Genomic DNA, 13,157 nt, shown 5'->3' on the forward strand with positions numbered 1-13,157 from the left:
AGCCCCAGCCACTGCCTTACATAAACTCTGTGCCTGGTACAATGGACTGCTGCCACTGCCGTGTTTGTAGTAGCGAGATTTCCTTTCTGACCTACTTTTCTGCTGTATGCATTGGGCCAGGCCCTCTGGAGCATTAGATCATTTTATATCATTCCCGTGCCACAAAACTGTCCCGACACCGCCTCAAGCATCCAAGGAAGGTTCCTGTCAGCCTAGAGGGATCCACAAACTACTTAACAACTCTGTTGTCTTTTTTCTTGGTGTAGCCAGCACAGCAGATGCATTTAGTGTGCTCTAAACCAGACAATAGCTTCTCAGGTGTATAGTCATTCTTTAGGCTGCTTCACATGAGGCAATGATCTAGCACACAAGACTAGGAGTATGAGAACAGCAGTCATAGATATGCAGGTCTATGCAGAGCACATCATGGCCGTAATTGCCCTGGGTGAATATATGTGAAGGGAAGTGATACTAGTGGAGACAGCCTGAGCAGATATTGAAGGAATAATCTTGGAGTTAATGAAACAAACAAAAAAAATTCATAAACTTTTAAATTTGATTGTACAAAAGTCTTGCTAAGAACTGGATGCAACTTTGTTAAAAACAAAATATGTGTCTGTGAGGAGATTTTCTTGGAGGAAGAGAGGGTAAGGATGGGAAAGACCCAGTTGTAGATCTGTATCTGAGTCTAGGTAGGTATCTAGGATGACAAAGGCCTGTGATCAAACCTTGCCTTACCTCTCTGAGAGCTGTGAAGCCAATGCTTCTTTCAGTCTCCCACTTAGAGCAGTTCCAGACAGCACAGATACCAGTATCTGAGTCTTTTTAATTGTATTTAATAAAAAACATCAAATATGTAACATACAGAGCATAATTTCCTACCAATAGCTCTCCTTTATAATTTTTTTTTACAATCAACATGTTAAATTACCACCGTATTTGCTAGAGCCAAAATTTCATGTTCTGTAATGCTTAATTCCTTGCAGAATGGCTGATAGAGCCTATTAAACAAATATGCCACCATATTGTAACATAAGATTAGATACAAGAAATATTTAATTATTTCATAGGAGAGTCCGACTCTAACTGGCATGCTGCAAGTAGGTTGCCGGGGTTGCTGGGGTTGAGGACGATACATATTTGCCAAGTTTTTGTCCTGCTTGCTCCCCTCCTTGGTGAAATGCATATTCCCCTGAATTACACTGCAGGCACCTACCATGATACCCTCAGGCATGTATACACCCAGCCTGGTGAGAGCCCTGGCAGCCTCTTTACAGCTGAGACTTCTAGTTATTGCAATTATAATTTGTGCTGCAATTTGTGTGTAGAAAATGATGTGTGTGCCGCCTACCCTGCCTGGACCAAGCACAAGTTGTCAGCTCAGGAGGACTGTGCGGTAGGCGCTCAGAAGGCAGGATGCTAACGGGGGTGCTTAGGTGGGAAAACTAGTTTCACCAGGCTCCTCCACACAGAGGAGTGAGAATGGGAACTCTCCCAGCAGAACAACACAGGGACATGGTTTCCTTGCCTAGTGATTCCTGTTTGACTGAGAGGAAGAAAACAACAGCAGGGGAGAGGCTCTCAGCCAAAGGCGGACTTGAGGGCAGCTGATCTTAAATACATCCTGCGGTGACGAGAGAAGTAGGGCAAGGAAAGTGTGCAGGTGATCAATCATGTTTTGCCTACATCTCCTCCACAAGTGCTATTTAGCTTAAAGAGTGCCTGGGTTAAGAAAACCTCCTGTAACACTCACCATATGTGCTTATGTATGTCCTAGCTGTTGATGAGAGTCCAAAAAGCTGGAACTTGGCAAAAAGAGGCAGTCTCTTCGGGTGGCTGAGCAGGATTTCACTGCCCAGAGCGATCTGTTATCCCATTTCTGAAAAATGGCCTCAAGAGTCTGTGCCTTAGGAGTCAAAGAAAGAGACGGTTTTGCAATGTACCCAGATTATGGAAGTTTAAAGAGTTCACAGACCCAATGTGGTATGACCTAAACATAAGGCCTCACAGCTAGATACTTACCAGGCTGTTTTCTTGGCCATGGAAGCTACTTGGCTCGGTTATTCTTATCCTGGCACATCTATGCAATCCTGGGTCTGATTTAGACATTATGGTCAAACAGATTTGAGACAGAAATAAAAATTAAGGAGTTAAAATCAGATTTGCGAGACACCCATGAAAAAAGTTATCAAGTTGTTTAATGTACCTGAAAGTTTGAAAACTTTGACATTTCTGATAAAATATTTTTCTTTCTGTGACTCATAGCTGATCAAAACCCCAAAGGATATTTTATTTTGCCTGTGTAACAAATTTTTTCACACATATATGAATAGTCTGTACCTCAGATCATCATAACTTTCACATCCAGGACTATCTTCAGATTTTCTGGTCATGATTTGACATTGTTAATTTCAAAAGCCACGTATATTCTGCCAATGTTTTCCTAAGTGTCAAAACTGTCCCTGTAGCAGCTTCCTGTGCCTCCTTGGGACCACTGCTGAAATTAACCTGAAAGACCCCCAAATCACTGAGCCCACATGGAGGCATATGGTGCTCCAGGGGATGTGCCTATTGCCTGACATAAACGTAGGGCGTGATTATACGGACTTTTTGCCAGCTGCAGGGTTAAGCCTGGTTGCCTGTGTCAGATCTTGCGGCATAGCTTACAACTCATTTACTTGTTTGTGGGGTTGCACTGCAAATCCATTCACTGATATTATCGGAACTGGAAAAAAGAAAGCAACCTGCTCTCTGTTTCCCAATTTATTTTTCCCCCAGTTAGGTGTGTATGAATGTGCGGGTTTTTTCCTTCCCTTCAGTTTTGAATCATTTCAGCAATCTGGATGACCTCAAATGTTAGGAGGGGCTGTTAAAGTTCAGGAGGACAGGAATGAGCAGATGCTGGAGTGGAGGGGAAGGGAAACTTCATAAATTACTTTTGCTGAGAGAATAATGTTCATGTGACAGCCTTTCCATGATTTCTATGAGTAAGTGTCTGCTAACAGAGGGTGCCCTGTTCAGCAAGGTCAAGGACAACCACAACTGCAGATGATCAGAGCATTAAATGTTTCTGAACCCTGAAGTCTGTTTCCCCTTCAACACCTGGTAGCACCAAACTCTCTGGTGCCAGAAACCAAAACCACAGGCTTACCTAGTGCTGTTTGTAAAGCAATCTACTTCCACTGTTCAAACTAGCAAAGAACGGTATTGCATGGAAGGAGAACAAGCTGTGTGCCCCATGGCTAGGTGATGATTAGGCTGGCTGCGTAATTGCTGGAATAAAAAGGGCCAGGAGAACCACTCGTGGTACCAAGTACATTCTATTTCCCAGTTCCTTTCAATTTTGTTTGTAAACACAGCATTGCCCATCCACTTATAACCTGGATGGTTACTTAATCACAAATCCCATTAAAAGGAAAGGACTTGAGGTAGTAAAGCTGACAATATTTGTCCATAAATACTGGTCTTTTTGACAGCTGAATAGGGTTCACATTACTTGTTGGATCTGTCAATGAACATGTATGAACTTGAATCTTGGATGTTGAATGGCAATGTGGTGTGATGGTGTTATATAAAATAACTCACTGTTATGTATTAAGACATACGGTGCCAGTCCTGTACCAGGTGTACTTGAGACAATTTAAATACTGTTCAGGACATGCTTAGGTAACCCACTGGAAGTTTCATAATCATATGTGTTTCTCCCTTTCCTCTTTATCCCAAATTGAACCCTAGGGTTGTCTCCTATTCCATTATGATTATTTTCCTGTTTTTCTGACTGTGAACCCTTCTTGTGTGGATTTCATGACCTCATGGAAGACTTCAAAGTGGTCAGGGTCAATACATCTCTCTGCAGGGCTAGTTGAATGCATGACTTTGCTGACAGGCTCTAAGGTGTCAGTGCAGGGGTTTGCTTAGGCCTCCAGCAAAAGATGCGGTACCAAGAGAACGGGGCAGGGGGGGGGCACTCAAATAGTCAAATAGTCCTGGGAAGTAGGTTCCCACAAAAAAAGATATACAAAGCATTTCCTTATAATTTATGTTTCTCACCTCCACTCTTATTTGCAATATACTCCTTGACATGGCCTTTTAATCTATATCTGAGAAAACTGGCTTTGCAAATAAAATTGGTGAGAACTGTGCAGTTCAATTTGGAAAGCACAGTCATTATAGCCCTCTCAGTAATATACATATTGCCGTCTACCTGGAGTTCTGTAAGGCATTCAATATGGTCTCCCGCAACATTCTTGCTGCTAAATTGGAGAGATATGAGTTTGATGGATGAACTGTTAGATGGATAAGAAATTGTCTGGATGGCCACATCTGAAGAGTTACAGTCAATAGCTCAACATCCAAGTGGAAACCAGCAACAAGTAGTTTCTCTCAAGGGTCCATAATGGGACCAATACTATTTAATACCTTCATCAATGACAGACAGTAGGATTGAACGCTCCCTCAGAAAAGTTGCGAATGACACCAAGCTGAGTGGTGCAGTTGATACATTAGAGGAAAGGGATGCCATCCAGAGGAACATTGACAGGCCTGAGGAGACCTCATGAAGTTCAACAGGCCAAGTGCAAAGTCCTGCACCTGAGTTGGGGCAATCCCAAATATCAATAAACACTGGGGGATAAATTAATTGAAAGCAGCCCTGAGGAGGAAGACTTGGGGATACCGGTGGATGAAAAATTGGACATGAGCCAGCAATGTGGGTTTGTATCCCAGAAAGCAAATCATATCCTGGAATGCATAAAAAAGAAGTATGGCCAGCAAGTCAAGGGAGATGTTTCTCCCTCTCTGCTCCCCTTTTGTGAGACCCTACCCTGAGTACTTCATCCAGCTCTGGTGTCCTCAGTGCAAAAAACCCATGAATCTCTTAGAGCAAGTTAGAGAGGATGGCCAAGAGAATTATCAGAGGGCTGGAATACCTATGAATCCTATAAAGAAAGGCTGAGAGAATTGGTGTTGTTCAGCCTGGAGAAGAGAAGGCTCTGCGAAGACCTTGTTGTGGCCTTTCTATATACAAAAGGGCTTATAAGAAAGACAGAGACAGACTTTTTACAAGGGTCTGAAGTAGCAGGACAAGGGGCAACAGTTTTAAACTAAAAGATGGTAGATTTAGACTAGGTATAAGGAACACATTTTTTTAAGATTAGGGTGGTGAGACACAGGAACAAGTTGCCCAGAAAAGTTGTGGATGCCCCTGGAAGTGTTCACATTCAGGCTGGACAGGACTTTGAACAATCTGATCTAGTGAAAGATATCCCTACCCATGGTAGAGGGATTGGACTGGATGATCTTTAAAGGTCCTTTCCCAACCCAAACCATTCTATGATTTGATAACGTTGATAATTTGATAATATTGGTATTATCAGGATAAGATTTCAGATGACTTAAAAATCCTCTCTCTTTCTGTTGTTTTTTCTCCTGTGCCTTAGTTAGCCCTTATTGCATATCTATTTCTTTGGTGAAGTGGAGAACATAAAATAATGTTCTAATCGAAAACTTTAAGTACTTTTATCACCCATCAGGTATGCAAAAATAAATAATAAAAAAGCAATACTTTTTTTCAAATTAGAATGAAAAGAAAAACACAGTAATGAACCAACCACAAGTTCTTAGTGATTGGTACTTTCAGCTCATACTATTAAGGGAAATCAAATATTTTTTATACTGTCCCACCTAGTCTAGCTCATAAGCCTATCGGGAGTATCAAAGGGAAAATTATAGTGATATAGCCTTGAATGGAGACACAACCTGAATGATTTTGTCTTTAAAAAGTCTGCTTTACTTTTTCTTGTTTTACTGTATTCTATTCTATTTTACTATTTTGTTCACTCCGTTGGCTCTTTTTTTTGCCAGCTAACAGATTCTTGTGAAGGTTGGAGCTTTGGGCTACCAAGTACAGGAGAGACTGGTGTTGTAGACTGTGCCACCAACCTCAGATAGCCCATTTTACCTCCTTTGCATTTCTTTTTTCTAGATATTGATTATTTAGATGGTAATGACTTTAGAAGAATCAATTTCTCTCCTAATTCATACACACTTCCTGATGCATTCTCAGTTGGAAAGCTAAAGACCATCAGTAAGTTCAAGTACAGTATCAAGTATCAGTTACGTTAAGATTGTGCATAGCTCACTTGCTCTGAGAAGTTACTGTGATAATTTTCAAGGTCCCTGAGGAGAACAATGCATATCTCTATCTATATATATTATTTTGAGCATAAAATTTACCCAGAGAAGCAAGCATTTATCTCTAAATATCTCCCCTTTACTTACAGATCTGAAAGGAATACAAAATGGATGTATTTTTTTTGTCTGAACATTATTTGTAAGTGGAACAAAGTGATGTTTTCATCACACAAATTAGCACTGTGGAGTGCTGTTTTTAAATTGAGAATGCTCATGGTGAAAGCCACTAACTCATTCATTTGGCTGAAGTGAAAATTCTGTAGAAAATTCATGTCTTTTTGATCTGAGTAAAACATTTTTAAAATTGGGTAAAACTGTAATATAGTCTTATAAAGATAAACAAATAAACAAATTTATTGCTGCAGTGCTATAAAAAAAGAAACTGAAGGAACAAACAGAAGCTAGGTCTCTAGAGCAAGAGAAAAACTGGAGAGCACTTCACCTTTCTTGCTGAGTTTCTTATTAGTGTTTTGGGTTTTTTCTGAGCATTGTATCTGAGCTTTTGTGAAATAATTACACTAACGGTTCTGGTTTCTAAAATACAGCACATAAATCTGCAAAAGTTATTGGGCAAATTCTGCTGAGTCCTTCATCTCAGATCAGCAGCCCTCAGATCATTAATCATGCATTATAAGCTTTAATAGACTAAGAGTTTTAAAGACATCTGCTGAGTCTCAAAGGATAGAGTGCAGACCTTGCATTTGAGAGATTTCTATATTAATGTTGGGAAAGAAAAAGACCCAACAAGAAATCTTTGCCCCTTCATCTTGTTCCAGAGAGACCTGCCATGCTGCAAGAGAGAATGATCACCCAAGTTATTTATAATCGGAGCCTGAGAAAGTTGATCTCACTGTGTATTAACGTGTCTTCTTAGGTACAGTGATTGTCACCATCATTACTTGCTCAGGCAGTGAACAAATAAAGAAAGATCTGGTTTGCATTAATTAGGTGTGTGAATAAAACTGAGTTTAGTCCCGAACAACACGTCATGCATGCCTGAAAACCACTAAAGGTAACTGGCCTTTTGCTTATTTAGTTCGTCTGATTCAGTCACTCAGAAACATAGTTCGGTGAAGGCTGTTGTTGCATGTCTTGCACAAAAAAGATAAAATTAGTTAGATTTTTCTCACATTTTAAGGAGGTACTATGCCAGACTTGGAAGCTAATTGTGAGTTATGTTAGTGAGTCATAAATGTTGGTCTGTAGTTACACCTTTGCACGTGTTACTTGTTCACTTGTAGTTATTTTTTCCACTGGATACTTTGCTGTGGGGTAGTAGTCAGTTCTCAGATTGTACAAGGATACACTTTCACAGTGGAAAGGGAGCACGGAGGTGGAAAGGGAGCATGAGGGCATGGAGGTTCTTGGCTATGGCTACAGGTTTGTTTCCAAACAGCCAGCAACAGGGAATGGCTGGCAGCTGTGGGATGCTTTTGCCCATGTCATGTTATGGATGAACCCTCCCTGACAGCGACAGCGCTTGAGCTAAATGCTTGTCCTCTGACTCCAGTGTTTACTCCTTAGCACAGAGGGTGCAGTCAGGAAGTTCAGTACCTGATGTGTCCTGGTGCAACATATCTTAGCTGTTTGAAATTGCTCTACCTAAAATGTGTGAAATGGAGATGCATCCTATCTTCTCCCACACTTTCTCAGGGAGCACCCCAATCACTAGCATGACTGCTACATGAGTTGTCTTTCCCTTTGCTAAAGAATAGCAAAGCAGCAGCTGAAAGCTGGGTGTCCTTGCCATTAAGTTGAGTTTTTCTCTTACTGTCCAAGTGATATTTAAGAGGGTCATCAATGGTGGAGGCAGCTGGAGAGCCACCTTGGAAAACCCTCCAGCCTGGGATAATGGGCTAAGATGCCCACCTGCAAGGTGGGACACACAGCTGTAACTCTACTCTTTTCCGATTCAGGGAAGTGACTGGTGATATAAATTTTTTCCATGCCGATTGGAGATTGGTGGGGTTCAGTGTTCAGCTTCCAAAGTCCTTGTTACTGGAGCAGTTCCAGATCTATGATGTGGTTCTTTACTGCAGGAAAGCAGAGAAGAAGGGCTTTGCAGCATGGTAGGTTAGGTGCATGGGTGTGAGGTGTCACTAGTGTCCTCAGGCAGAAGAAGGCCTTGGACCTGGTACTTCCATGTGAGTACTCTAGTATGTGGGCATGGTGGGAAAGTGTCACCTGCAGGGTTGCTGCTCATTTCCTATGTTTTTCTTACAATACTTGAACAAAATATCTCATGCTGAGTCAAACTTTTCATGTGAGATGAGTTTTCTTCCTGGCTTTTCTATTGGTTAGGAAAAAAGGTAATAAAATAAATAATAATAAAAAAATTGCATGTAATCCAGACTGATTTCCCCTTTCCTCCCCTCCCTGCATTTCTCAGTTTGGTATTGAAGATGTCGATTACTCTTCCAGCCCTTTAAGGCCTGGACTAAACCCAAGAAAATTAATAAAAAGGTAAACAGAGGCAAAGAATAGTAGATATATATGATCAAGGACATGAAGCAGGTTGCTGGCAGAATGTGGAATTGAGTCCTCTCACTTTTTGCAAAATCCAAGCTTTCATTAAAAGGGAAACTGAAGGAAATAGGTCAACCCACATAACTTTAAATCAATGCTGTACAAAAATGTATCCCCCTCATCTCTAAGCTGTGAGATGACACAGAGTTTTTAAACCTAGTTTTACTGATGAGTATCTGTGACACTTGAGGAGGGTCTCTGGGATCTGAACAGTGTCCCCTGCTTTGTGTGACAGTTTTTCTAACAGCTTTCTCACCATATCTGCTCTCATCTCTTCTGTTTTTGTTTTTGTTTTTTCTTTGTTTTTTTTTAAAGGAAACTTGAGTCATTGCCACCTTTTAGCCTCTCCTCACTGCTTTAATGGGATCTTCCTTCTCTTCCTGCTTTTTTGCCTCTTTCCATTTTATGAGAATTTTATTCTCCTCTTCATATAGTTCCAACACTTTCTCACCCTCTCTCTCACAAGTAAAGAAAATGAAAGCCTTATGCTTTAGCATTCTGAAATGAAACTCCTGTTTCAAATTGCTCCTGGGGAAAGAGGAAAGTAACATTATTTTATTCTGATTTTTTTCCATAGGTGGTTTATGATCCCACTCTTGAGTTCAGAGTTCTGACATCATACAAGTTATCCTAGAAAGATATTTATTTCAAATTCTTTTCTAAATAGTTAATAAACAACAAGTGTGTTTCCTACCAGACTTCATGCAACAGCATCTTTTACAGGAGGAGTCCTGTAAAGGTGGTTGAGGTCAGGCTGAAATTGTTCTTTGAGAAACGATCAAGAAAGGGAGCTGTAAAATGAAAAGAAATGCAACTATTTTCTTTCTGAAACTAGTCTGTAGATAGATGTGTTTTAGCCTCTCAAAACAAAAACTGGTTTCAGTACAGGCAGCAAAACTGCTTCAGATGAAAAGTGATTTTTTTCCATTTCTCTGGGATACTTTGTCCTTTCATATTAATGGACTGAAATAGATCAGAGAACACTATTAACAAGGTAACAGAAAATGGAAAATAGCACCAACATTCCTAGAAATCCAAAACTGAGATGCCTGTTTAAAGCTAAATCTTAGACCTATTGTAATATAGCCTTATCTGTTACAAATTACTGTGCTGTTAAGCTCTCATCATTAGTTTAATTTGCATTATACTAGTGTCACCACACCTACTAAGGACAAATAACTTTGCCCTAAAGTTTTACAAAGCTGAAAAATCCAGGTCTGATTTGACCTTCCTCAAATGCCATGATTTGGAGGGGGGCCTAGAACAGAAGATGACCCTTAATTTCTCCAGGGTTTAACACAAGGGAGTTGAGTCCATATTTCCTCTCTGTTGTGCTTCCTGAAAGCAGCTTGTGTGGTTGGCTGTTTCTTGCATGTTCCCATAGCCCTCAGCTTCTTTAGCCCCTATCTCCCACCCTTTCTTCCTTGCCAGTGCTGAGCTGAGCACCCTGCTCCCCCATGCACTGTAACAGGAACGTGGTCTGCTGCTGATATCAGAGAAGGGCAGCAGAATGGATGCAAAGGGGAACAGCATTATGACTGATGGGCTTTTGTTTCCTTGAGAAATTGGGTCTGGGGATGCTGGCTGTGGAACACGCGTGTGTCTGAAAGAGGAATGATTAGTAATCAACACCCTGTGCTGTGCTCTGTCCCCAGAGGGAAGGGTGCCCTCAGAGAGCGGTCAGAAGCGCTGTGATAATGCCAGTGCTCACAACTGTAAAACTGTTAAGTCCATCAGTCAATCTTTGATGTAGCCCAGTAAGACGGAGGGTAATCAACAGTCAGCCAAAAACAGACAGTAAAGAGAAGTGGTAGCAGTAGTAATAGAATTTGATCTGTCTCCGTGAAATAGTATTGTCATAGATGGTGGCGATTTTTCCAGGTAAAGTTATAGAAAAATATGGTTTGGATCCCAGCAGTGAGGAACCCTGCAATTCTTTCAGGCTTATGTGAGAATTTATTGTCCTATGCTGAGAGCACTTTTAAAATTTTATGCTGACTCCCTCGTTGCATGAAGACCTGTTTGATGCCTGTGCTAGGAAAATTGCCATTCTGCTTATGTTTCTGTGATAGCAGGTAGCAAGGCATGCTGTCTATATGGGGTAAAGTTACCTTAAATGTGAAGTATATTATCATCTTATTAGTGAGCTGGCAGTTCTAATACGTTGAACTCTGGAATAAGTTTTCTTCCCTGGCCTTGATTAACAGAGTGCTTTCCAGTTAATATTATGTGTTGGTTAAATTTATTGAAACTCCAGTTCTGAAAAGCGGTCAAAGAGGGCGCTGGTATGATGTGATTTGACACGCTGGCTCCGGCAGAAGGAAAATGGTCACCAGGTGGCACCCACGGACCGTGCAAATGCCCCATCTTTCTGCATCTATCCAAAAGCGAGATGTGAGGCTTAAAACCCGTCGTGACTTGGTTTAACCACTCAAGCACAGTTGCCTTTCCTCTGTAATACATTCAGTGCCTGGAATAAAACAAACGGTATTTATCCTTGCTCTCAGCATTTGCACTATAACATATGCCCACAAATCTTGTCTACTTGCTGAACAGCTATGTTAAACACTTCATCCTTCAGTATGGTACATAGATTAACAAGTCGAAGTTATGCCTACTTTTTAATGTATTCTCTGCTAACAGACAATGGAGTGGAAAAACAATTATAGTGGAAGTGTGTTTCAGAGGCATCCAGCTTACCCAACCACCTTCCCCTCATCCTTAAGAAAAAACCCAAACCCCAAAAACTCCCAAGCTGGGAAGGAATGCTTGTTTTGAGAAATACATTGTAGAAAAGTTAAGGGAGCCAGCCTTTTCCCCAATTGCCTCATAATCCTTCATCAATCACAGTCTTTCTTAATCCAACCCACATCACCTCCTCAGCTTGGATTTTTTTTTTTTTTGTCACGCAGTGGAAATAAGTTGTTGGATATACACAGATAATTTTATGTATTATTTTGTTAATGTTACTAAAGGTTTTAAAAGGAGTATAGTCCCAATGTGTGTTCTGCTATGTCAGAGTTTTCTAAGCTTTCTCACAGTGTGTTGGTGGCCTAAAGAATATCTTTATAAAAAAAATAGAGTTTGACTGGTGGAATTAAAAGTGCCCTAATGTGTACCTTTAAATGTGTACTACAGCTATTCAGCAATGGTTTGTACAACTATCCCCAGCGACTACAGCTTGTAGTAGTTAATATTTCTAGGTTATTTCTCTGTTGAGTTTGGGGAGAGGATTTTCCTAGGCAGTAAAACTATTATCATCTGTATATTTCAGTCCCTCAGGTACAATTTTTGAACCATGAGAACTGGAGAGCAGCTGGGAGAGTCACCAAGCCTTCTGCTTCTTGTGTTCCTGCCGTGACAGGACAGTGAGGCCAGCAGCAGCATGATGCTCACTCCTGCCAGTCTGGGCCTTGGGCTGGGGCAGCAGCTCTGCTCTGCAGTCACAGTGTCAGGCACACACCTACCCATGTTCCACCCTTTGGTGTCTACCACTGAGCATATTTCCAGCCAGATGCTGGCATTGGCTGCCAATCTGATCAGCCCATGGTGGGATCTGGTACACCTATCCAGCAGTTTCAGATACTGTTGTTTCATTCACTGTTGATGCACAACATGTGCCAAGGCGTATAATGCCCAGTTCTTGTCTGCGTTGTTAAGTTTGCCATGGCTCACCATGCTCAACCTTGCTGCCATCATTTTCTGCTCATGATCAAGGCAAGGCCATGACACTACTGAGTCACCAGGCCAATGAAGTAGAGTTGGTTTGAAGCAGCAAGCCATATCACATCTGAGGTTAAAAAACATGTTCTAACATCAAAGTACTTCAGATACATTAATAACATTTTTTTGGAGCTTTTTTTTTAATGTACTTTTTCTGTGCTGATGTACAGAGTGTGACAAAGTATGTGGAAAAGAGGGGAAGATCTTTATTGCAAGAAAGAGTGAAAGTTACCTTACCCATTCATACTAGGATGTCATCTAGCCTGGGAAGAAGTAAGCAACATGTCAGCATTGAAAAAAGTCAGTCTTAATATGAATGCAAAACTTAAATCGTGGCTAATGCTATTCCTTTCCTTCTCCTCTTGCCTTTTCTTCAAGTTTTTCAGAAGGCAATATACAAGTGTTTTTGCTGAACATATCACTTGGCTCTTCAGCTCCACTCCTGAATTCTTTCTCATAACATATTTGCATTCTTGGCCCATGCTCATGGTATTAATCCTCAACCATCATAAAGATCTTATTCAACAGATATGGTATGAACTTGGGGCTTTTACAAATTTGTTATTTCTGATACATGGAAAATGTTACATGTTAAGATTTCCTGATATTGCTTTGATAGGAAAGTGAAGAGGTGGTTCCCCTGGCTGTTTCATAACACAGTTCAGATAGGATATGACATTTTTTCATCACGGCCATATGCAGGCAGTGGCACTGAA

The sequence above is a fragment of the Phalacrocorax aristotelis genome, chromosome 1 (assembly GCF_949628215.1).
Source record: "Phalacrocorax aristotelis chromosome 1, bGulAri2.1, whole genome shotgun sequence".
NCBI lineage: Eukaryota > Metazoa > Chordata > Aves > Suliformes > Phalacrocoracidae > Phalacrocorax > Phalacrocorax aristotelis.